The sequence below is a fragment of the Atractosteus spatula genome, chromosome 13, assembly GCF_055471065.1.
Source record: "Atractosteus spatula isolate fAtrSpa1 chromosome 13, fAtrSpa1.hap1, whole genome shotgun sequence".
Taxonomy (NCBI): domain Eukaryota; kingdom Metazoa; phylum Chordata; class Actinopteri; order Semionotiformes; family Lepisosteidae; genus Atractosteus; species Atractosteus spatula.
In genome coordinates, this window is record NC_142718.1 from 34,689,384 (window position 1) to 34,711,992 (window position 22,609).

At 39.0% G+C, this 22,609-nt stretch overlaps 1 protein-coding gene across 5 annotated transcripts in view; it reads right to left on the bottom strand.

Annotated features, from left to right (window-relative positions):
- Nucleotides 1–22,609, bottom strand: part of map2 (microtubule-associated protein 2) — a 91,163-nt gene that overhangs the window by 57,931 nt on the left and 10,623 nt on the right. For all 5 annotated transcript variants that reach the window (XM_088930741.1, XM_088930739.1, XM_088930740.1 and 2 more), the window contains exon 3: nt 14,577–14,678. The gene's annotated coding sequence lies outside the window, so the exon portion shown is untranslated. The remainder of the gene's footprint in view (nt 1–14,576; nt 14,679–22,609) is intronic.

The window sequence follows — 22,609 nt, forward strand, 5'->3', positions numbered from 1 at the left end:
AGAGAGAGAGGGGAAGAGTTTCAACCGCTGTGCCTGAACACGCTTCTTTAAAACAAAAAAAATCACAACGTTTTCAAGTCCAGCATGGTTTCAGATGTTTTATCAGGTTCAAAACAACTACAGTAAACTATTGAAATGGAGATTATGCTCATTCCCAACTACCAATACAACATTGTTTTGCTGGGTCAATTTTCTATGGTTTTCTTTTCTCCTTGTGCTTCTTCCTGTGTCTATTACACGTGTGCTACAGTACAGCCATTTGAGCTTCTTAATGTGTGCTCATAAATAAAATTGTGTTGTTATTGTAATACACATCATACAGCAGAAATGCTCCTCCTGATGCTAGCCAACACATAGGCTTTCTGTGATGGGGTGGGGATGAGTCATGTCGGTGCACCGTGAGAGAAGCACAGAATAATAGTGCTAATTATTGTTCACTTTAGCCTTAATTATACCCAGCAGAAATCAAAACGATCATGAAGTCTCTCTCTTGCAGACACCAATTATATTCCTTTTTTAAAAATGTTTGCTCTTGTTCAGGAGATGACTCACAGAAATTATAATGACATTCCCCTGTGCAGCCTAGGCTTCCTTTAGGTTCAGGGGATGTCAGCAGCTGTTTAACCAGTTCTGTGGTCCTGCATCAGGGCCAAATGGACTGTTTCAGGCAGCCAAGGTCCAACACCATTGTAAAACTCAATGTACGGTACAGAAGAGAGAGGGCAGGAAACCAGTTGGAATCCTGCAAAACGTGTGCACAGGAGGATTTGATTAACTAGCCTGCTTCAGAGTCTAGATGGAAATGGTGAGTTGTATCATTGTCTTCAAGCTCTTGCAAATTTGTTTTGTTGTCTTGTTAAAGTATTCAATAAGACTGTAAGATTCAAGGTTTGAGATAGAAACATGGCCTAGATAAAGCACTTTGAGACTGCAGTTGATAGTGTAGACAACTTCCTTTTGAACTGTAAGTACACAGATATTTGCTAATGGTGTTCTGACAAACAGTCCAACTCAATACATTATCAGGTGCTCTTTGAGTTCAGGACTTGCCCTAATAGGACTTTTCACAGCTCTTTTGGTCCCAAAACTCTTCCAAACAATCTGGAGTTATCTACATACAATGACACCACAAGCACTTTATATTTCTCACCAGCAGAAAAATACTTCATCTTGTAGAGGCCCAAACAGTAAAAAAATAGCCTGGCTGTAAGATGGGGTGAATAGCTTCCTGAAGCTAAATTAAAACTCTAATAGTTTTACTATAATAAATCTCTCCAACATCATATGGTTCTGTTGAACAGAAATACTGTACAATTAGAACATGATTTATGAAATAAAAACAATCTTTGACATGAACTTCAAACATTCACCTCTCAGTCAATGCAGTGCTGGGAATATATGAAACTGCTTTCATTAGCTGAGTGAAATTGATCTGAACGAGTTTCACATTAAACAGCTTATGAAATAACCAATATTCACTGGAGCAAATCGGGCTGGCTGAATGCATGCAAAAAACAGAAAAAAACAGGCCACCTTAATTAATGTGCCCTTTAATAAAACTGACAGGGAAATTATACAGTTCAAACACTTTTAAAGGCCACTGTGTGCTTGTTCACCAGGTAATACAGTAAAACTTGGGATACACTTAATTCATTTCTTAATCTGTTCTAAGCTCCTCATGCACATTGTTTGGCCGCAAAGACTATTGAAAAATCACTATCTCTGAAACTAGGAGCAATCGTGAACACTCATGTCGCTATTAATTTTACAAGACAAAAAGGAACAAAGAGAACCCTACTGCAGGTGAGGCTTTAGGGTCTCCAATAGCTGTGATCATCTTAATCAAGGTTGTCCAATCCAGGTCACGGAGGACTGATGTGTCTGCAAGATTTTATTTCATTTCAGCTCATAATGAGCTTAACCAACTAATTACTGGTTTAACTTTACCAATTTAACAACTTCAACCATCTCTTCAAAGGCCCCGACTAGCTCTGCGGGTAGAGCATGAGACTCATAATCTCAGGGTAGTGGGCTCGTGTCCCACGTTGGGCGCAAGGTTCTCTAATAACCCATACTGGGCAGCAGCAGTATGGGGGGGTGGTGTTGGCGGCGGAGGGTCAACAACACTAGCACTATCTGTGCGGAGGAAAGGCCTGGCAATCTACTTCCGCATCTTGCCATGAAAACTCTATGGATAGTGACGGGGAAGCCATCCATAGGGTTGCCATGAGTTGACACTGACTCAACAGCACTCCCAGACCATATCTTCATGTGAAGGGAAACTTAGAAGAACATGAAAGAAAAACCTAGAAATGTGCCTCATGGACATTGTTTGGGTCCAAAGACAACTGAAAAATTCATCTTATCCTCCAGAAATCCTGCAAAGACACAGGTCTTGAAGGATCAGGTGTGGATAGCCCTGATCTAGACAGACTTATTCTGGATTTTATTAGGAGCTAAATCTTTAGGAAATATGCGTTTTTATCATACTTATACAATATACACTTTGCTAAATGTTCTCCTTTGTGCCTTGTCTTCTTAATGAAATGATTAAGAAGACCCCAGGGTGAAAGAGTACATAGGACTGTTATTTTTAAGTATATAACATAAAACTAAGTATACATGGAGCTAAACCCATACTGGGAAGACAAAGAGCATTGACTTTAACTCTATTTGTTTGTTTGCATGCTGCAAGATGATGCAGGTTCCCAAATCTAATCTGATAAAACTAGGTATAGTTACTGAATTTGTAGCCAGGGCTATTATTCCAAGATTTTCAGGACCTGCATTTTGCTACAAGTTTTCTTTCACTATGAGAAACAAAACAATAAAAACAAAAATTAAGAATTCTGATCAAATGTCATACCAAGAAGGTTATTTGATCTATGAGCTGGGCTAACGTAACTGAACACAGACCAAAAGTAAGGATTCAAATTAACTTTCCATATTTATAGTTTCTGCTCTTTTCAGAGATGGAAGTAGCAATTTAGAAAGAAACAGGCCTCTAATTTCTTACTATCCTGGCATTTAACTCCACAGAATTGAGAGGAAGGCAAGAAAGATACCTCCAGGCTTTGTCTTACAGTATCTCTCCTGCAAGTCATTTTGTATGTTTAGTGCACTGATTAAGCTTATTGCCTGTAGCATTTGTCCTAACAAATAGGTATAAAAAAACTATTCATGTCACCCCACTGAAATACTGTAAAAAAGACTCATTAGGCACCATGAGTCAAGTAAGCACAGATCATTACACTACTGGTCCAGAGGCCCTATTAAAGATCCAAGGTTTTGGGCAAGGGGGTTGCAAGGTTATTTCCTGCCAAAAGAAATAAAAGCTCTAGAAGTATATTGACATTTTAAGCCTTTCGCTACATTTGGCCTGCGGCTCTGTAACTGCAATGCGTAATCAGGCGTGTGCAGAGGCAATCTGTCAAGCTCCTGAAGCATTGATTTGTCCCTAAAACACAAAGGAAAAACAAATCATCCACTGAGGAATTGTTCAATGGGGCTTTTAGGAAACTATTCCAAATTTTACCTGCAATGTGGCTTTCCTTTCAAAGGCTAATAAAAGCTCTTATATCGAAACACACTAAGCAACAGGTATGAAAAGAGCACTGAGCAACTAGATCAAGTAGTGATGCCTCAGGATACAAATTCACTAACACTGAGTATGAAGATCATTCCTATACAATACTCGCAGCTGTGTGCACCACCTGAGACATCTACTACTAATTACTCCTCCCAGCACGCACTGAACATATTTTTGACTGCCCTGTACCAATACAATGATAACTGTATAGGTATGAACAGTGAAATAAAAAAACTGATTATAAGTCTGTTTACAGATGTTTTTCACTTTCCCGGTAAGAGACAGCAAAATGTACAGTATGTTTCAATAGGAGAAATAAAATTTATCTGGTGTTTTAATAATTGGATGACCAGCTCCCAGCTGCTAAATAGTGTCTGTATAACTAAACAACTAAGGACCTATTAGAAAAAATACTTTTTGGGGTAGAAAGTGATAAATATAAACAGCTTCACTTAGTTTTTTAATGTTCTTATATTCTCTGTGCTTCAACTTCATTTCTTTATATTCTCAGTCAAGGCTGCATTATTAGTCGGAATCATATTTCAAGGTATCTTGCAAACACAATAAGATAATAAAGCCTATTAAAAAATTAAGTGTTACAGATATTGCGAGGTAAAAGGCAGGTGACATATTCCTGTCTAGTTTCTGCACTGCAGGTACCACTGGACTCCTCTCACAGCAGCACAGAGTAGTCCTGACATCAATGGAATCAGAATGCTGTGACATCACAACCTCCATCACAATTGGATGCCTTTCCCTGTCACATGTTTATGACAGCCTTCCACAGTGTCCAGGCCACAGGGGCTGCTTTCACACAGAGGAAGATTAAAAACCGTGTGCTGCACGAGCAGGATAGTGAAAATGAAGTCGAGGGTCTGAATTAAAACCGTGAATTACCCTAATGCACAATCTGACAACAATATGAAATAAAGTTTAGTAAGCTACCTTACAGATGAGAGAGAAAAACAATATAAACAACAATAAAACATCTCATAAAAATTGAAAGATCCCTATAAATGTATGTGCTTAATTACACTTACAAGCCAACATACCCTTGAGTAGAAGGGATCTACCTCCCCAACCCTGAACATGCTGCCCTTGTTCTGACTTTGGCTCTCAATACTTTTTTTAAAGCCAAGCTCTTACCTGGCAGGACCCCACTGCCTCTCACTGCGCTGTGCTCTCTCCCTGTGTCTCTACGGTCTCTTTGGCCTTTCTTTAGGAGCAGTGAAACAGTGTCACTCTCTAAGCCCCGCCTCTTTCATGTCATCTCCCTGATGTAAGAGTCTCCATTATGACTTGGTCCCCATTGTGAAACCTACAGCAGTCTGTACAATATACTGAAGGACCAAGCCAGGAGGTGTTAACCCAAAAGTTAACTGGATAGCAGTATGTTCAGAAAAACATAATGCCCAAAACACTATAGTGTACAATGAGTCTATATATGTATTATTGTCGTTTTTAACTTCACTTTCAATCAAGCCTTTGCTCGCCGAACTCATGAAAACAATAAATCATTTACTGACAGAGGTAGCAGCTCTTTGTCCATGCTACACTTGGAGAAAAATAAGAATTCAGTTTTTAATTGAATTTGGGATCCTTTCCTTCTGAAGTCACACAATGTTCTTTTATTTATTATTTTTATTATTAGCAGATCCATGGACTGAGACCTTGATTGATGGCTCTATAATATCTCTGAATTTAACAATTCATTAGTGTCTCATAGACAGATGATCTCTCTCTGCACCCCTTAGATAACAAGCCCTTTCCTGTCCATTTCATCTCCAATTGGGTTATGAACAGCACCGCCTGGTGGACAACTTCTGCACTGTGATTTCCATGAGGTGCTATCTACAAATCAAGATTCTCATTATGTCACAGCAGGATGAGCAGGGGATATGGCTTTAGTTTCAGCAGGTACAGTATGTTGTTGTTTCGCTCCAGGACAAAGACTAGCAGAAGGCTAGCTCAACATGACCGTGGCGCCCCTGTTTGGTCTTTAGGGACTGATTAGTGCCCCATCTGTGCTTTATCCCAATCAAAGGAAAATCCCATCTCAGCTGGAGCTGGATAATCCTCCTTCTTAAAGAGAGAAGGTTCTGTGAAGGGATCGGGCAGAGGAGCTATTAGTTAGGTCCACAAGCACTGTTGTAGCATACTACACAGCCCTCTGCAGGGATAAGTCCCTTCCAAAAGACCAAGAACACAACAAGACCACATGGTATAGACATCTGCTTCGATCCTGCTATTGTTAAAATTGCAGGATCCGCATACGTTTGTAAGATGTTTAAAATGGCAAACCCATTAAGAAATTAGTTTATTAATTTGGTATACAGTATGTCCTTTTCCAACCTGTTCTAACTATAATATAAGTACTACTTAGTATTTCTATCAAGCTTCTAGGCAGTCAGTGTTTTTGCCTTTGAGTGCTTATAGGGTCAGCAATATGACGCAGTAGCAGGGGTAACTGTTGTACCCTCAAAGAAAATACTTCAATCAGATTATCTGAATTCAGTATGTACTGAGAAGTTAAATTTTAAATTCCTCATTGGCTATTTTCAAGTATTGTGTGAAATGCTTATTCACCTAGACATTCAGTACATCACTACCATGTCAACTGTGTTGCAACAGCCTTTTGAAATGCTGGACCTTTAAACAGCAGGTCTCTTGTGATCAAATGAGGATTTGAGCAATTATAGGATCACTCAAAGAACAATGCTTATAGGAGATACAGTTTTTCTTGGTTTGGAAGAAGGCTCTTGCTGAATATTCCATACTGGGAACCCAGGGCCTGAACTTATGCCTATACACTGTGAGTCCCACTGTTGGTATCTTCTAGAGGAGAGCCTGTAGCTGGATATTTTCTAGGTAATGAAGCCTCATCACCATGGTAACAGTCCACATCAGCCATTCAGGCAAGATTAGCTGATGCTCTTCAGCAGAAGACATGGTGATGTTAACCAGGTCATTCTTTAAAGTCACAGCAAACAAACAAAGACAAGGGTTCTGGCAATTTATTTTTAATTCTAAAAAAGAGGAATTAGCCTCCAACGGCATTCACCTGCTAACAATAATAAGCCAGATGGGTCACCTGCATATTGGCAGCGTTAAGAGTGCAGGAGTTAAGACATTCTTTGTCTGACAGAAAATTCAAGTTGTGTTGGAGTGGCCTTTCCATTGCAATGCCCTGCATCCTGAAAGTGACTGCAAGGCTTACGGATTGAATGCAGGTCATTAGCTCTGCCTTCTCTGCCATCTGAAAGCCATGCTTGTCATGCTTGGAGCTTCGTCAAGTTCTAGGACTGGTTCAGTCTAAACTAGGTCAATGTTTATGGGTTTCTGAACGCAGTCTGCTGGAATGTCACCATCACTTTCAAGAAACAACATCTTGTTTGGCTGGCCCTCTGAAGTTAAATCTATTTGCTGGTTCTAAAGCAATCTACAGAAATATATACTGCATATAAAGAAAAACACCAGACTGAAGTAGAGGTGAAAGGTGAAAAAGGACACTGCACAACCCAAGTCAACGTAATCACCAAATTGTAAAAAAAACTATTAATATCTTAGTGCTTCTTAACTTGAGGCCCCTATATAGGATGGTTCCAGATGGTTTTCCACTGGCTGTTTTGTCTTATCCAACAAGACCTGTGAAACACCAACCTTACAATCTGTCTGATTCGGGCTTGGTAATAACTGGCCAGGGAATAAGGTCAATAACTTCACTCATTACGATGCTTCAATCAGCGCACTGTTATGGAAAACAGAAGAAAGCAGGTTGTGCCTAAAAGGCACCGTTTTAGGAGGAGAAGCTGATACCCTGATTTTCTTCAAGCCATGGGCAGGCCAAGGTTCTCAGACTAATTGACTACTAACAACTAGACAAGCTAGACAGGCCGAATGTCCTTCTCTCATGTGGAATCTTTCTTGTTTAGAAAAATTTGGACCCGGGTTTCAGTAAAGCCTATTTATCACGAAGAGCTTCAATTCAGTAGTAAAAGAGAGGGTATATAATGGAATGACCCTTAAGTGAACCACGTTGGACGCATTCCAAAACCTGAAACGGTGCTACAAAAAGTTTAAGAGCTATGGAACAAAACAACTTGTTTGCAGCCAACTGTATTTCCCCAAGGCTGGATGTAAATTGGTGCTCTCTTTCCAAGAAGCCTTTCTTCCCTACAGCAGTGCACACAATTAGCAGCTAACTGCATAATGCCTGAAAATTCCACACACCTCTGCACTCTTCGCTGTTCACTTGGCTACATACTTTTTACACAAAGAGCAATAAATACCATGTACTTATTGTCCTGCGCGTTTATGGTTCTGCACTACCCATTGTATGTTGTTGTGCTATGTTGTGCATGATGCTTGGCTATGCCTGTCATTATTTATTATTTACTGTCTTGTCTATTGTACTGTGCACATCCCGAGAGAATTGTGGGATTAAGAATCCCAATGCATGTGTACGTATGGCAAATAAAGTCCTCTCTCTCCACATTCATTGCCTGATGCCGTTCACCACAGCCCGGTGAGAGCAGAGGGTAAAACATACAAGCCTTGCTGGGCCAGCTCAACAGGGTTCTGGTTTGGCTCAGGTATGCCTGTGAAAAAAGGGTAAAAGCCGATGCAGTTGTCACTAGAAATAAAACTCATGCGACCAGAGAAGGAGAGAAGCCTTTTAGTTAAAACCGAGCCTGTCACCCAGATCACCACTGAACCAGCACGCCAGCAAAGAACACAGATATGAGGCTTGTCTCTTGGAAGCCACAATCTTCCTATTGCCCTGTCAGAATGCATCTGGTGATATGCTGACATTTCGGAATCACTCACATTCTTTTGAGCGTTATGATTTCTTGCTTTAGGTGGTAACAAAAATGGTGAGGAAAATGGAAATACATTTCTCACACTGAACAAGATGCTCCAGTTTCTTGAAATAAAAAAAAAATCTGTTTTACCTTCCCACGGTGCACAGGCAAGTTAAAAGTAGATAATAACTCACTTTATTCGGTACTGGAACCAAAGTGCCAAAACTGATAATAAGAACATAGGTTTTGCATTGACAAAAACCTCACAGGAGATATTTATATTAATTTATATTAATATGTGGACTTAAACTTCCCATGTTGCCAAAACACTTTACTGGTATCTTCTATTGATCCCTTCTCAAAAAACATCAGACTCACTGTGGCCCTTGCAAGCAAAACATTTTGCAGACTGAGGATATCTGAATGCTTTTATCAGATTGGCATTATTTTTACATAACTACACAGTTAGAGACAAAAATCAGTGATAGGTGTAGAGTAGATGTGTCTGTTATGCCAACCTTTCTTTAACAACCATGGCTACAAGGAAAGGGAACTGGACTGGCTAGAAATAGTGTCTACTATTGTGAAGAGGCTACAAGCACTCTTTATTTCTAACATCTTAAGCTATACCTTTCCTCATATACTTCTTACTGTGCCATAGAAGTTCCAACTGTACAGGACACACCTGTACCTGTACTAGAATATGTTATTATTTCATAATATCAATTTCAGATCATTGCTTGTTCTTATTTTATTAATCTAATTTTATTTATACAGGCCCTTTTGTACAAATGTGCAATACAAGGTGTTTGAGAATTAAATTCACAATAAATTTAAATAAATAACAATAGGACAATTGCTGGAAAAACAAAATAATTAAAGAAAATTGACAATCAAAAGTGACAATAAATGATTATTAGAAATCATTAGAGATTATTAGATTATTAGAGATCAAATTAAAAGTACTGGCTTTAGTGTAGCCCATTACAGCCATTCTCTCATCCCTGTGACATGTGGACAGAAAAGGACAAGAGATACCAAAACCTGCTTCCAAATTCCCTACATTTCCCAGCTCACCATTAGTTTTTAATACTAATATTAAAAAAATATATAAAGTCACATGAAACTTGCAAATAAGAAAAGGCTATTCAGCCCATGGGTTTTACTCATTTGGCTGATCCTTTTATCCAAGCTGACTTACATTTGCCTCCATCTGTAAGTATGGGTGCTTCAGCAGAACAATTCAGCTGAAGAACCTGGCTCAAGGGTACAACAGCATGCCTCATCTGGGTTTTGAACCCATGACCTTCTAATCACAAACCCAGAGCCCTGACCACTGTTTCACTCTGTGTGCTGCAATGGACCCAACTACAGCAGCCCACTTTTTTCAGTGAACAATAACTGTATTGATGATCAGTTTCACTTACCTGTTCATAAAGAACACTGGATTCTGGGCTACAGGTCATTTCTATAGTAAGCAGAGTGCAACAGAACATTCTGAAAGGGTTATACTGTAGGTCCGCACAGAGTTCAAAATGAAGGGGAAAAGGCAGCCATTTTACATGGGTAATTTCATCTTTTCTTTCAACTTGTCTTACAGAGACTGGCAACAGGACCTTCCTGAATCTCTGCGTTCTTGCAATGACATTCTCTAGTCATTCAATGTACTGTAGAGTGGCAAATATCCCATCACCTTTTGATTTGTATGACAGTTGACTGCTGTTACAGTATGTTCTAAAAGCTACATATCTGAAGCAGATAAACCCCAAAGGAATTTAAACCTCAATGTACTACTATATACCATTTAGTACTTGTACATTTAATGATGATGCTGAGGAAAATAATACAGCCTCCTAGCTCTCATTCATACAGTTGTATTCTCAAGCATCTGCCAATCTGTCTGTTCTAGAGGCCTCATTCAACTTCATTGCCAAGGCAAAGAAGACTCTTCTGTAGTCTGCTATATTCCTGCTGCCTCCTACACAAGACAAGTCTACCTTATCATCTCCCTGACTCACTTCAGGTCTGCTGCATTGCAGAGTTTCCAGTAACATTTACAGTACCACATTCTTGTACCGAGGACTGGAGGATCTTCAGAATGCATATGCAGTACTGCAAGTGAAAGTACAGCCAGATTAAGACAGATAACAGGTTTTAATAATTAAATGTCAGTCTGTACAAATATCTAATGGCCTGTAGTTTACATTGAGAAAAAACTTTGCACTCTTTGAAAGGGTGCTGTTTCCTTCATTTGCAACAGCTAACTCTTCACCAGCTGATACCAACACCATGACATATTGTGGACAGCTAACTGCACGTGACCTTGGGCTAAAACATGGGATAAAACAGTGAGAGCAAAGTGAATTCTCTGGCAGGCAGATTGGATCACACATTGCTATTCGCCAGCCCGCTGGCTTTGCAGGCCAGGAAATTTGGCAATGAGGCATTTCCTTTTCTTTTTATCAACCAATAGCCTGGTGATTCCACTGAAGCGACATCATTCTTTTTTTCCTGAGGAAGAGAATGGCATTACCATTAGCCCCAAGCAGTTGCCTAGCAACGGTCTCTGCCATGGCAGCATGTAGCACTCCAGACCTGTGAAGAGGCAGTCACTGCAGCACTCTGAGAAAGATACCATGGCACTGCACGGCACCAGATCTAACTGATGTTGCCTTCACACAGGGCGTTTGGAAAACGTATCTAACCGGTTGGCATCAAAAAGAACAAAATACTTACTTTAGAGGGCACAGGGCAGAGGTTTTTTCTTTAAACAGTGCCCCAAGAGCATGCCAATGGGAGGAGTGTCATTGACTCCATGTGCTACTTCAAATGCAGCAATCTTTACAAATAAATTAAAATAAATAATAGTCTTCACCAAAATTGCAGGATAACCCAAACCCAGCTTGTTAACAGACTTCTCAATCATCGTTTTCATATGTTATTACATCAGGAATAAACAGCAGGCAGTACAAAAGATGGGCAAGGACATGTTTCAGAATTATATATAGTACAGTAGTTAAAAATATGTCTTGACTATTATCTAGAACTCTGAGTAAATGCTTAGTGGTACTGTGGATGAATGCACCATTACATAATGTTAATCACACCATATGCATTGCCTAAAGGCTTGAAATCAATACTATTCTATTTAAATGCCTTCACTTGCTCTGTGAATAGTATTGTTATTAATAGCTTGTGTGCTGTAATGGTCTGGTTTGGGCATTTCTTTAACCATTAATCCACTGTACTACACAGACCTCAGGAATGTCACTAGATCACAAGAGAGACTTAAAACATATTTAAAACGTAAATCTATGCCTGCTGCCATTTAGATCAATAAATTTGTAGTAGTCCTGCTTACTGTAGCTCTAAATTGTATGCAGATGACAAAACGCACAGAACAATTATGTTTTTTATTTATATATATATCAGTGAGTTAACAATTTAGTCTAGAGATCTCTATATGAAATAGGTATATAGTACCTGTGAAAAAATGTGTAAAAAAATTGCTTGTTCACTGAGCTATGAATTTCTTTGTGGCAATATGGCTTGAGACAAAAAAAAAGGGAATCTCATTTGCTAATGTGTCCTCATTAAGTCCTCTGACTGGCATCAAACCTTTTTTTTTGGGGGGGGGGGGTGGTGGTGTTTTATTCTGTCAAACAGCTGTGCTTTGCAGCTTTGCACAAATTGCTCATGATTACTTGTGAGTAAAAGGCAGCATTAAATTCAGCTGGTAAACAGAAATCAAAGGCGCTAATTGGACACTCTCATTGCTGGACTACAGCCGGGAGGGAGGCAGCTGTACTGTCTAAGGGCTGTCTCAGTCTCAGACAGACAGATAATACAGTCTACATTGTCCTTGGCAAATGAAAACCCAGAGAGCTTTCAAAGCACACTCTGAAAAAGGTCCTTTCCAGATAACTCTCAAATACATTGGTTAAAACTGAGACCATTTACCAAGAAAAATCTACAGATTAAAAACTCACAAAGCAACGCTGGACCTGAAAGGCCAGGAGTTATTGAGCAAAATGACACACAGTCCTTTGTCTTCGACAGCAGATTCTCAGGTTTCCCATCATGTGTTAAAAGAGCAGATTCTTGACAGAAATATAAATAAACTGTAATCCAAACAGCATTTGGTGCGTTGTTTGGACACAATGTTTATGAACTGTATTTCCACATAATTGTACATTGCGCCAGAACAAGCAGAGTTTCTCCTTGTTTTCTCTCTACATACAAGAGTGCTTTGATTTTCATAATTTCCATGTATACAGTAGTTCTTTTCTTCACTTTTTATACTACCCACCTACTGTTTCTGTGTGTACTGTATGCTGAGTGGCAGTGGGTACAGATCAGTTTCCAAATATACAGTAATGGTAATCCCTATCCAAATCACTTCTAACCTGGGCAGCCAACTGACAGGCTAGACCTGACTGTCACTCCTACACCAAGCAAGAAACAGACATAGAGGAGATTATTTGCCTTTGAACTAAAAAAAGCCATTGATTACATATACTGAATAGTATGCCCATGCACTATTGAAAAAACAATTATGATAAAGGTTGTGGCAACCTGGAGCCTATCCCAAGGACACAGGGCTCAAGGCAGTGATACATTCTGGATAGGACGACCAATTAACCTAACCAACATGTCTGTGGGAGGAGTGAGGAAACTGGAGCCCCCAGAGAAAACCAATGTAAATCCAGAAAGAATATGCAAGCTCTACAGAGAGGGCCATCTTGATATACGTATAGACTGTATATGGATATTTTATTATAGCTAGACACTAGCCTAAAGTGATTTATACATGTTCTAGAAATATACATGTGATTTATGTATTTACAATCACATATTTTACAATCACATAAAATGGAAAGCTTTCAAATTTAGGAAAAATAATTGCAGTTTTAAAAATTATACTTCATCATCCAACAAGAATATTTAAACTAGTTTATTTCATATTTATTATTCCTAAACAATACTACTGTGCTTACAAAAAAGTGATGTGCCATTCAAGTATGCACATTGCTGGGGATTTGCATGATATTTGGAAAAGCAGTGCGATTATTCAGAGGCTAATCAAATGAGATACAACAGATCATGTTTGTATTTATATTTGTTTCAAAGCCACATGGCCAATAACAGTGGGGGGAAAAAAGCTAGTTCTGTTGTTGACCTATTATCGTGTGACTGCCAAAAACCCTCATCTCAATCTTCAGCTCTGCCAGGCTTATGAAGGCAGTGCGAACATAGAGTAGTGTGAAGAAGACAGGAGCAAATAAGCCTTTGAATAGCAAACATTGTTGACACTGTTGCTTTTCTACCATGGGTTGACTGCCAGCTGCTTATTGATCTGAGGGTCACTGTCTGCCATTTCTTGAGGAAATTGGCTAAAACACCTTGTTCCACACTCCCACCACCCTTTGTGTAAAAGGTATCTCACATTTGTGGTCCTAAATGCACTTTCTCAGTTGTGCACTTATGGTTTTGCAAGCAATCCACTGGGATGACTTTGTAAATGTATCTAGTAATTTTGGGTACTTGTTAGGCCCCAGTTCCCACGTGATCCTGTACTGGATAAAGAAAATGGATGGATGGATACTTGTTTGAAGTCCCCTCTTAAATCTTAGTTCTAGATTGAAGGGATTCTGTTCCTTGACTAGAATTGTACACAGGATTCTAAGTAGTCCATTATATAACCTTAACAGGTCGAAACAATGTCAAACACATCACGTTGCTGTTTTTAAACAGGGCATAATCAACTCATGCTACTATTTATCTGTACCTTTGTTTCACGATTTTCAAGTGGCCAAAACACAGTCCACATCATTTCAAACCTTCTGTTTTTTAAAAAAATACCTCTGCCATTAATTGCACATTGTTTAGATTTATGTTTTCTAATTAGAAAGTAGGAAATGTCCAGTAAACACGGAAAGTAAATTATTTCTGGATGACTGATCAGACTACCTTTGCCCTGCACTGGACCAGACCAAAAGAAAAGGTCTGTTGCATATGCGTTCAGTTGCTTCATCTGCAGAACTTTCAACACAATGAGGGAAGGAAAACATACATTTTTAGGCTTTATCAATCTGCAATGTTCTGCAATGTTCAGATACTGCTCACTTCTCACAGTTATACTGCACCTTCTAACATCAAGAGGCTTCTCTGACTGAAGATTTTACCTGACTGGGTGGGCTCGGACTCCCGCTGGCTACAGCTGATCTTTGAAGACAAAGCCCTCTTCCTCTCACAGGCAGATTTCCAACGGAAAACCAAAGACACACCTGGATGGTAAGGAGAAGGAGCAAATTAGCAGTGGCCAGGGGAAACACACCCCTAGAGTGACAGTTATACAAAGCAGGGCATTAGACCGATCCAAAGCTGGAAATCTGCAAACTATCAAGTGATAGCGTAAAACTATATAGAACTGTGTAAACTATATTTCTAAAGAAAGGCACAAAGTATGTCAATGAGGGCAGCAGAGTGCCGCAATGGTCAGCATGGCTGCCTAGGGCCCAAGGTTCAATTCCTGCAATGCTATCTGTGTGGAGTTTTAATGTTCTCCCCACATTAGCGTGTGTGCATGTCTGCGATTGTGTGTCTGTCTTCTGTGTTCTGGTGTTCTGGTGTTCTGTCCAAGGTGTATCCTTCCTGATAATTGGAAGCCATTGGATATATCTGTTTAAACCTCGTTAATTTTCACACATACTCTTACACAACATTACCCCCAACAAATCTTCACTAATGTTTTATTTCTCTCTGTTGCTTAATTATACTCTCTGAATATAACCTGTCTGTCAAGTATTGTGATATTGATGAGACATTTCCATGGCTTCTTGAATTCACAAAGGAGAGGTTGTAATTATTTTCACCACAGCAGAAAAAGTAAGAAGCTAAAACATGGTTCAGAAGCCATTCCGCATTTTAACCAGTAAGTTGCAGCACCCCCATTGTTTCTTCTTGAGTAGATGAGTTTAAAACAGAAAATATACAGTAGGTGTTAATATGTAATCATAATTATAAATATAACTACTAAGCACCATAAAATCTATTTGAAAGTTGGAATTTGCCTTGTAATCAATTGCCCTACCAACAGCACAACCCTTACTTTAATACACCAACACTTTCAATTGAACATCACACAGAAATATTGTGGCACAGTATGCTTACTGACAGATCATCTTACAGATCCATTCAAGACGTGGCCCTTAGGTTTTAAATGTACTGCACGTAAAAAAAAAATGAATTTCAAATTGCTAGCAAGTCCCTTCACGGACACATTGATAGCTCATATAAAAATCTCTAAAACACTGCATTTTGTTGACTTTGACAGTATATTATATGTGGTTCAAAGCATCAAGACATTAGGAAATAATTATACACAAACATAAATGAGCACCTTGACACATTTAGGAATATATTAATGCATCTACAACTCTACACCCTGGCTTTTTATCCCAGGCTTCTGCATCAGACAGACCCTACTTGATACATGAAGCAAGGGCTATCTGCTGTGTATGGTTGTTTGATCCTGGGCAACTGTAAACCTGTCCGTACGCCTACCATAACTTAAATTCAGCCTACTAGCAAAAAAGGCATTTAATGAAAAAGAACTACCTTTCTCTTGTCGCTGTAACAATGGAGTGCTATTTCATGCCTGTCCTAAACCTTCAACAGCCCTTAAATGAAAAAAAAATCCAAGTCCTTTTCACTGAGGTGATAATGATCTTCAAGTCACTGCAAGAGCTCAGATGGCCTTGAAAGTCAATCTCTATACAAGCGGCACAAAACAATCAAGGATTGTTTGCAGTTGGCAGAACAGCACACTATCAAGGTGACCAAAGTAAATACCTGCAGAAGAATTCTAGTTTCTGCACACACATTATTACTGCCATCACTGTCAGCCAATGCAGAACAGATTACTATGCATTTGAGTACAGTGAAAGCCAGTCATTCAGTACCTACAGTACTTATTGGGAGATCAACACGTTGGCAGTGCATTACTAAATAGTAAGTATTGACAACCGAAGAAGGCTCCACAGCCGAAACATTGTGTTTTTTTTCTTCTCTTTTCAGCGTAGAATAAACCTTTACTTGTTCCTTTGCATTACTAAATAGTACTGACAACACAGTACAGTATGACTCAGGGAGACAGCAATTTTAAAACAGATCTGGAATTTTATCCATTGCAGAATTTAAATACTTGATCTGGCTCTTGACAGTGAATGTATTCTTGAGTACAGCTATTTGGTCTTTCTTGTTCCCAGCAAGACTCCAGGTACCGTTACTGAAAGGAACAGCAACAAGAAAAAACAACGTAACAATCTAATCTAAATTCTTAGGCATTCTTTTAGGAATGTGACTAGAGGTACATTTCATGCTAGAAGTCTGGATAACTCAGCAGGTGAAGGACATACTGTTGCAAGTACAAAACATCCACAAAGTCCAATAAATGTGGCCTTAGCTACTGTACTGTTGCAATCTTCAAGTCAAGGGGAGTGGAGCAGAGTATTCAGGAAACTAATTATGGAATATAAACCACAGCAAACTGCAGACAAGCAGAAAGAAGAAAACACAGGCACTGAGCTGCAAGTTCCCGCAGAATTCCAGATTAGAGCAGTGAGGTCCAAGCCAACAACAATTAATTACAGCAACTGCTCTCAAATTGCTTCCCTACTGCCTGTGTCCACATCAGTCATACCCTGAAGGTCGTGACAGCCTAAGTGTTTCAGTATGGTGAGGGCACTGGTGTCTCTGCAGCTGGAGCAAGCCATGTGCGCTGTTAAGCACTCCAGTAAGATGAAACAGACGTTCTCTTCCTCGATCTGTTCAGTGTTTATTGGTTGTGCTGATTTTTGACAGAGGCTTGTGGACAGTTAAGGAGCACTTATACTTAACTGTAAAAAGAAAACAAGCCTTTATTAGAGAGGGGGCATGCTCCAGGCATTTTGCAGCAGGGCAAACATTAGTTCTCTGTTTTCTGAAATAAATTCTGAAAGTCGTAGAGAGGAAACAAAACAGGCAGGTAAATTAAAGACCATTTTTTGGAAGCTGCATTGGAAAATCATATGAAGTTTAACCTGGAGTTAGAAAGGGTGGAGCAGTTTGTACAAGAGTAAAAAGATTGACATTTTTCTTACTATTCTGGTAACAACTGTTGTAACCTCTTCACATTTTTAGTTGGATGGTTTTCAATGTAGCTCACCTCTTAGTTGCTAAATCAAACCCTTAGTTTAATAATTTGCTTATTTTATAATATTTATAACTTGTTGTCTATTCATGGATGAAAAGATTCTGTGTTACTTATAAAATATAGCAAAGAGGAACCCCAGGAACATTTGTTGAGAGATGAAAACAAATGCCTCAGATCAATTATATTTTAGTTAGGAAATTAATAAAGAAACTGTGCAAGAAGTCCAGTTCTATATGCCAATATCCTGCAAGGTTTCTTAGGATGACTGGAAAAATTCTTCAATCTGTTTTATTTTGGATGAAAGACTGATGTTACAAACAAGTCTGAAGTAATTACAGACAAACACAGATGAGCTTCATGCTCAGTTTAGCCATCTGCAACAGGGCTATGTAACAAAACGTAATACAGATTTGTGATGATGATAAAATGAACTTGTGTTTATTCATAAACAAATATATAATTGTTCTATAATGTATGCATCGTGTCATGACGTTTAGATTCGTTTTTGAATACAAATTTAGAAATTTCATTTGTGAAGAGTCCAGTGAGGCCCTTAAGATTTACTACAAGCTAGTTAAAACCCTGTAAATGACCTTCACTGAGACTCTGAAACCCTGTAATACAGACACGTCAATACATCAGCATACATTTCTGTGCATTCACGAGCTGACAGACCTTGAAAGAAAGAAAAGATTCCACGAGGGATAACAATATGGAAGAATTAATGCATTTGAGGCTGTTTATTGTGTACTTAGGTAGAGTGAGATTTGGCTTAAATTGCTTGGCTGAGGGCAGGGCCAGTCTCCTGAGTGCAGGATGGGGGAGTTAAGACGCCAATGAGCAGTAAAAGGAGCAAACCAAGGGGCAGATTGGGGTGGAGGAAACATACATATGAAAATGGAAAAAAGAGATTATTCACAGCGTTTGGGAAAATATTGACAGAAATAATTATGAGATAGGACCACTGGGGAGAAAGTAACCTTGTACTTGTCACTCATAACAAAACACCTTCATTCAGAACACCCTAAGTTGTAACACTTTACAGTTGACAACATTTAAAAAAAATCTACAGCCTATTGTTCTCAGCAGGGAGATCCCGTTACCCCTACAGTAGGCTTATCCCCATGTTTAGGATTAAATTGAATTAAATGTCAACTCGAGATAGGCTTCCCTGTTTAAATTATACTACAAAACACATTTATCACAAAGACCTACATTTGAAAAGCCTGGTGTGAATAAATTGCAGTAATAGCAATTTGCCAGCAACACCTTCTAGCCTGATCTCTTCAGATCTCTAAAGCTAAGCAAGATTGTGCCAGATCTGTACTGGAAACTTAAAATACACCTTGCTTTAAGTGTTATTGGGGGACCAGTAGGTTGGTTCTTTCCTGTGGACCAGAATTCCCAAACCACTGCTGCAGTATGTTGGCAATGGACACTGTTATGCTTTCATTAAACTAAGGTGTTCACAACTGGGGTTATTAAAGATTCAATGCTTCTGTTCATAACCCCAGTGTCTGTGTAAATTCCACTTTGGGCTTGGAGAATCTGGTCTCCCTAATGTTCCTCTTAATTAAACTGGTGAAGTAATTTCTCACTCCTCCATCTCATCAGCTATGTGGTAAGGCTACTGCATGTCCCTCAGGTGGGAGCTGCTTTCCAGTCGTGGATCAAGTGGGTCGCCTACTGTAATTGCACTTTGGGATCCTTTGGAATGAAAAGAGCTACACAAATGCAGGCAGGTATAATTACCGCAATTACAAATGTAACATACTTTGTTCTCATCATTACTATTATGAAGTAAAGCAGGGCTTTTAGTGAGATGCTTTGTGCAGTGCTACCATGACAGTGACTAAGGATTGAGAAGGCTTTAGAACATTGCGAGTACAAGAGATAACTGAATATTTTGCCTCTGTTCTTTAGTAATAAGTCATTCATTTGTACAAGGGGAGCTCTAAAAACTGGTGAACTGCAATTTCAACTGACAGTTTGCATGGTGATGGGATTTTTGTACTTGAAGAGCTTGGTATACGCAATGAGAGAAACATCCTGTTCAAGTTAACCATGAAAGACAGATGTTGCTCGTACTTGCTCTCATCTTTTGCTGACTCCCATGTAATCATTTTCTTTCCAAGAAAATACACTTACCACTGAAAACTAGCATTTCAATAGCATGCTAAGAGGGGTTTATGCAAAGATATAGTCATGATCTCTTTATGCAAGGCCTCTTCTATCTTATGCATTGGTCAAATCTGAATTTTATTCATTTAATGGTTATGAATATGATCAAATGTTGAAACGCTCTTGATGAATTTGTGACTTCATGGCAGCTGGAAAGAATGAATTAGGCACCCACATTCAGACACAGTGCAAAGCTGCATCATGCAGCACTGGGTGTTTCAAGACTAGCCGAAAACTAACATCTTTACTATGCAAGTGATTAATGTCTCTTAAGCTGTTCAGTCACAGATGTTGTAGAATAATAGCCCTTTCAATAGGTTTCATAAAGAGTTGCTAATAGACTCAAATTGCTGTCTGGAAAGTAAGCTCCCAGTTTGGCGTCCTTGATTGAACAATTTTGGATTTAAAATGCTTTTCCACACAGCAATTTACTTAGCCTGTTCAGTAACAAGGCTCCCCGTTCCCCATGCTGAAATTTTAACATATTGCAAGAACATATAAAGTAGTATTAAGCATTATCTGTTCTATTACTTTTTGAATGCACTATATTCAGTGCATTTTTCTTTACAAGACATTAAGGATTAATAAAGTGAGATGAAATTATAACACACAGAGGAAAAGCATGTGAGTCTAATTAGGTGCACCCTCCAAAAAAGACATATTGTAGATAGGCAAAGACATATTGTAAGTTGAGTTAAGTCAAAGCAGAGGGAGTTCTGTTGGGGTATCTAAATTTGTTGATTCTTTTTTCCCACTAGAACAATTTAACTGGGCTTAGATAACCTGACTCACAAAGTATCAGAGCTTCCAGAAAAGTGATTTAGTTTCTTACTCTATTTACGGTTTGTAAATTGTGCTTAAGAATGAATGAATGACCAAATTCTTATCTTCCGTTTCCACTGCTCCCTTATAGCCTTCTCATATTTTCACCTGTCTCAGGCTTCAGACGCTGGGTTGTATCAGCTCCCCGGTTAATTGTTTCGGAGGGACATGTGACTGTTGAGGGGTCAGTTGAATGCTGCAGTTTGGAGTTATGGGAGATGTAGTCTTTACAAACTAAGCTATGTTTCTTCAGCTTGTACCAAAAACTCATATCTTATATATACATATCCACTTTATCTGAACAGAAATATGCCTGGAAAAGTTTTTTCTCAACATTTGCTAAGATCTATCTGAGAAATTGCTTACCCACCCAAAAATAGAGCTCTGAAATTGAAGACTGATATTAAATGCAGTGCAGAACCTATTCAAGCAATATGGAAGGAAACTAAACTGGATGACACACAGAAAGAAAAAAAACAATTCAGCAAGAAACAGAAATGTTTAAAGCAGAGGGCAAAGTGTAAAGATTCCAGTATCAAAGAATAAACAGTATACAGTACGTGAGAGGCTTATTGCCAGCTGCCTGAGCTTGGCTTGCTGTGTTATGGAGAGATTACATATACTCAATTAAATAATAGCTGATCAAGTCTCACATACAGTACATAGTACATCACAAGGCACACACCACGTTCTATGTGTGCATCAAAGGTAAGCAGTGCATGACCTCTCATATCTTAAATATTAATATGCAGCAGAATGTAGTGACATAATGTTTCAGTATGTCCATCAGGAGAGGGTTATGCCCATCTGAGCAGGAATTTGGTTAGTGCTGTCATGGTAGTACAAATTCTCCTGTCACACAGTGAGCTCAGCATGCTGTATCAGCACTTCCTACAGTATACTGTACTGTTACTGTACTGTGACCTGAGCAATGCTGGTGAGTGGGGGCGTGCTGAAGAAAAACACCATGACAGGACATGCACAGGACAGCTCAAAGTACAGATCTTGCCTCTTGCCTCTAGTCTCTTGCCTCTAATCGTGACTGTCTGGAGTAACAGTTACATCAATTGAAAAACAGTTACCTCACAAAAACTGAAAAGTCAGGAGAACTTTTAAGCCACTACAGAAGGATCTGTGCAGAAAAATTTAGGGATGGATTGAATGTACAGATAAAGTGAGTAATAATACACACACATTACATATATGTGTAATATGCATGAAAAATAGAATGGTTGTTGCTTGTATCATTTAAAAAAGATTTTTTTCTTTATGACTTACAATACATACAGGAACTCCACATGCCAAAAGTGTGTATAACAGTTTAATGGTGTGCATTGCTGTGTGTACACCATCCTGAGAAGAATCATAATCATTACAGACTACAAATTAGTCTTAGCAAGTAATTTGCCCCATTTTTTCAGTGTTTTATTTGCAATGTTTTTCACAAGGAAGTCAGCAAAGACCCACAATAGAAAGTAAACATGAAGGCTGTTTCATGACTACAGATGGGAAGCTAAGCACTGAGCAATTAGAGTCTACCCATAGTACACACCACTCCCCTAATAAAGTATTGGACTGCAGCTGAAAACTTTAAAAAGCATGATATAACCTACCATGTGGTGTGATACACTGGAGAAGAATGGTCCCGTATTTTTCCACTTCAAAAGGCTCTCATGCATTTCAGTGCATGACCTGCCAAGAGCACCATTGTACAGCATGTTGGTTTGTTGATTTCATTCAGAATTGCTTTAAAGGCGCCAGATAGCCACTGCTATAACAGTACTATGATTCCGCTACAGAAATAAGAAGTGTTTCAGACAACAGAAGCTACAGTATGTCACACAGACATTGCAAATGCCCTGTAGATGACACTCACTGTCCCTCATGCAGGAGCCTCTGCAAAAGACAAGGACTGTGCATCATGGTCACTGATGCCACCAAAGAGCCATGAGAGGCTGCCCCAGGTGTCACACGCAGATACATAGTGGCCATTGATAATCCAATAATAAAGAACATAAG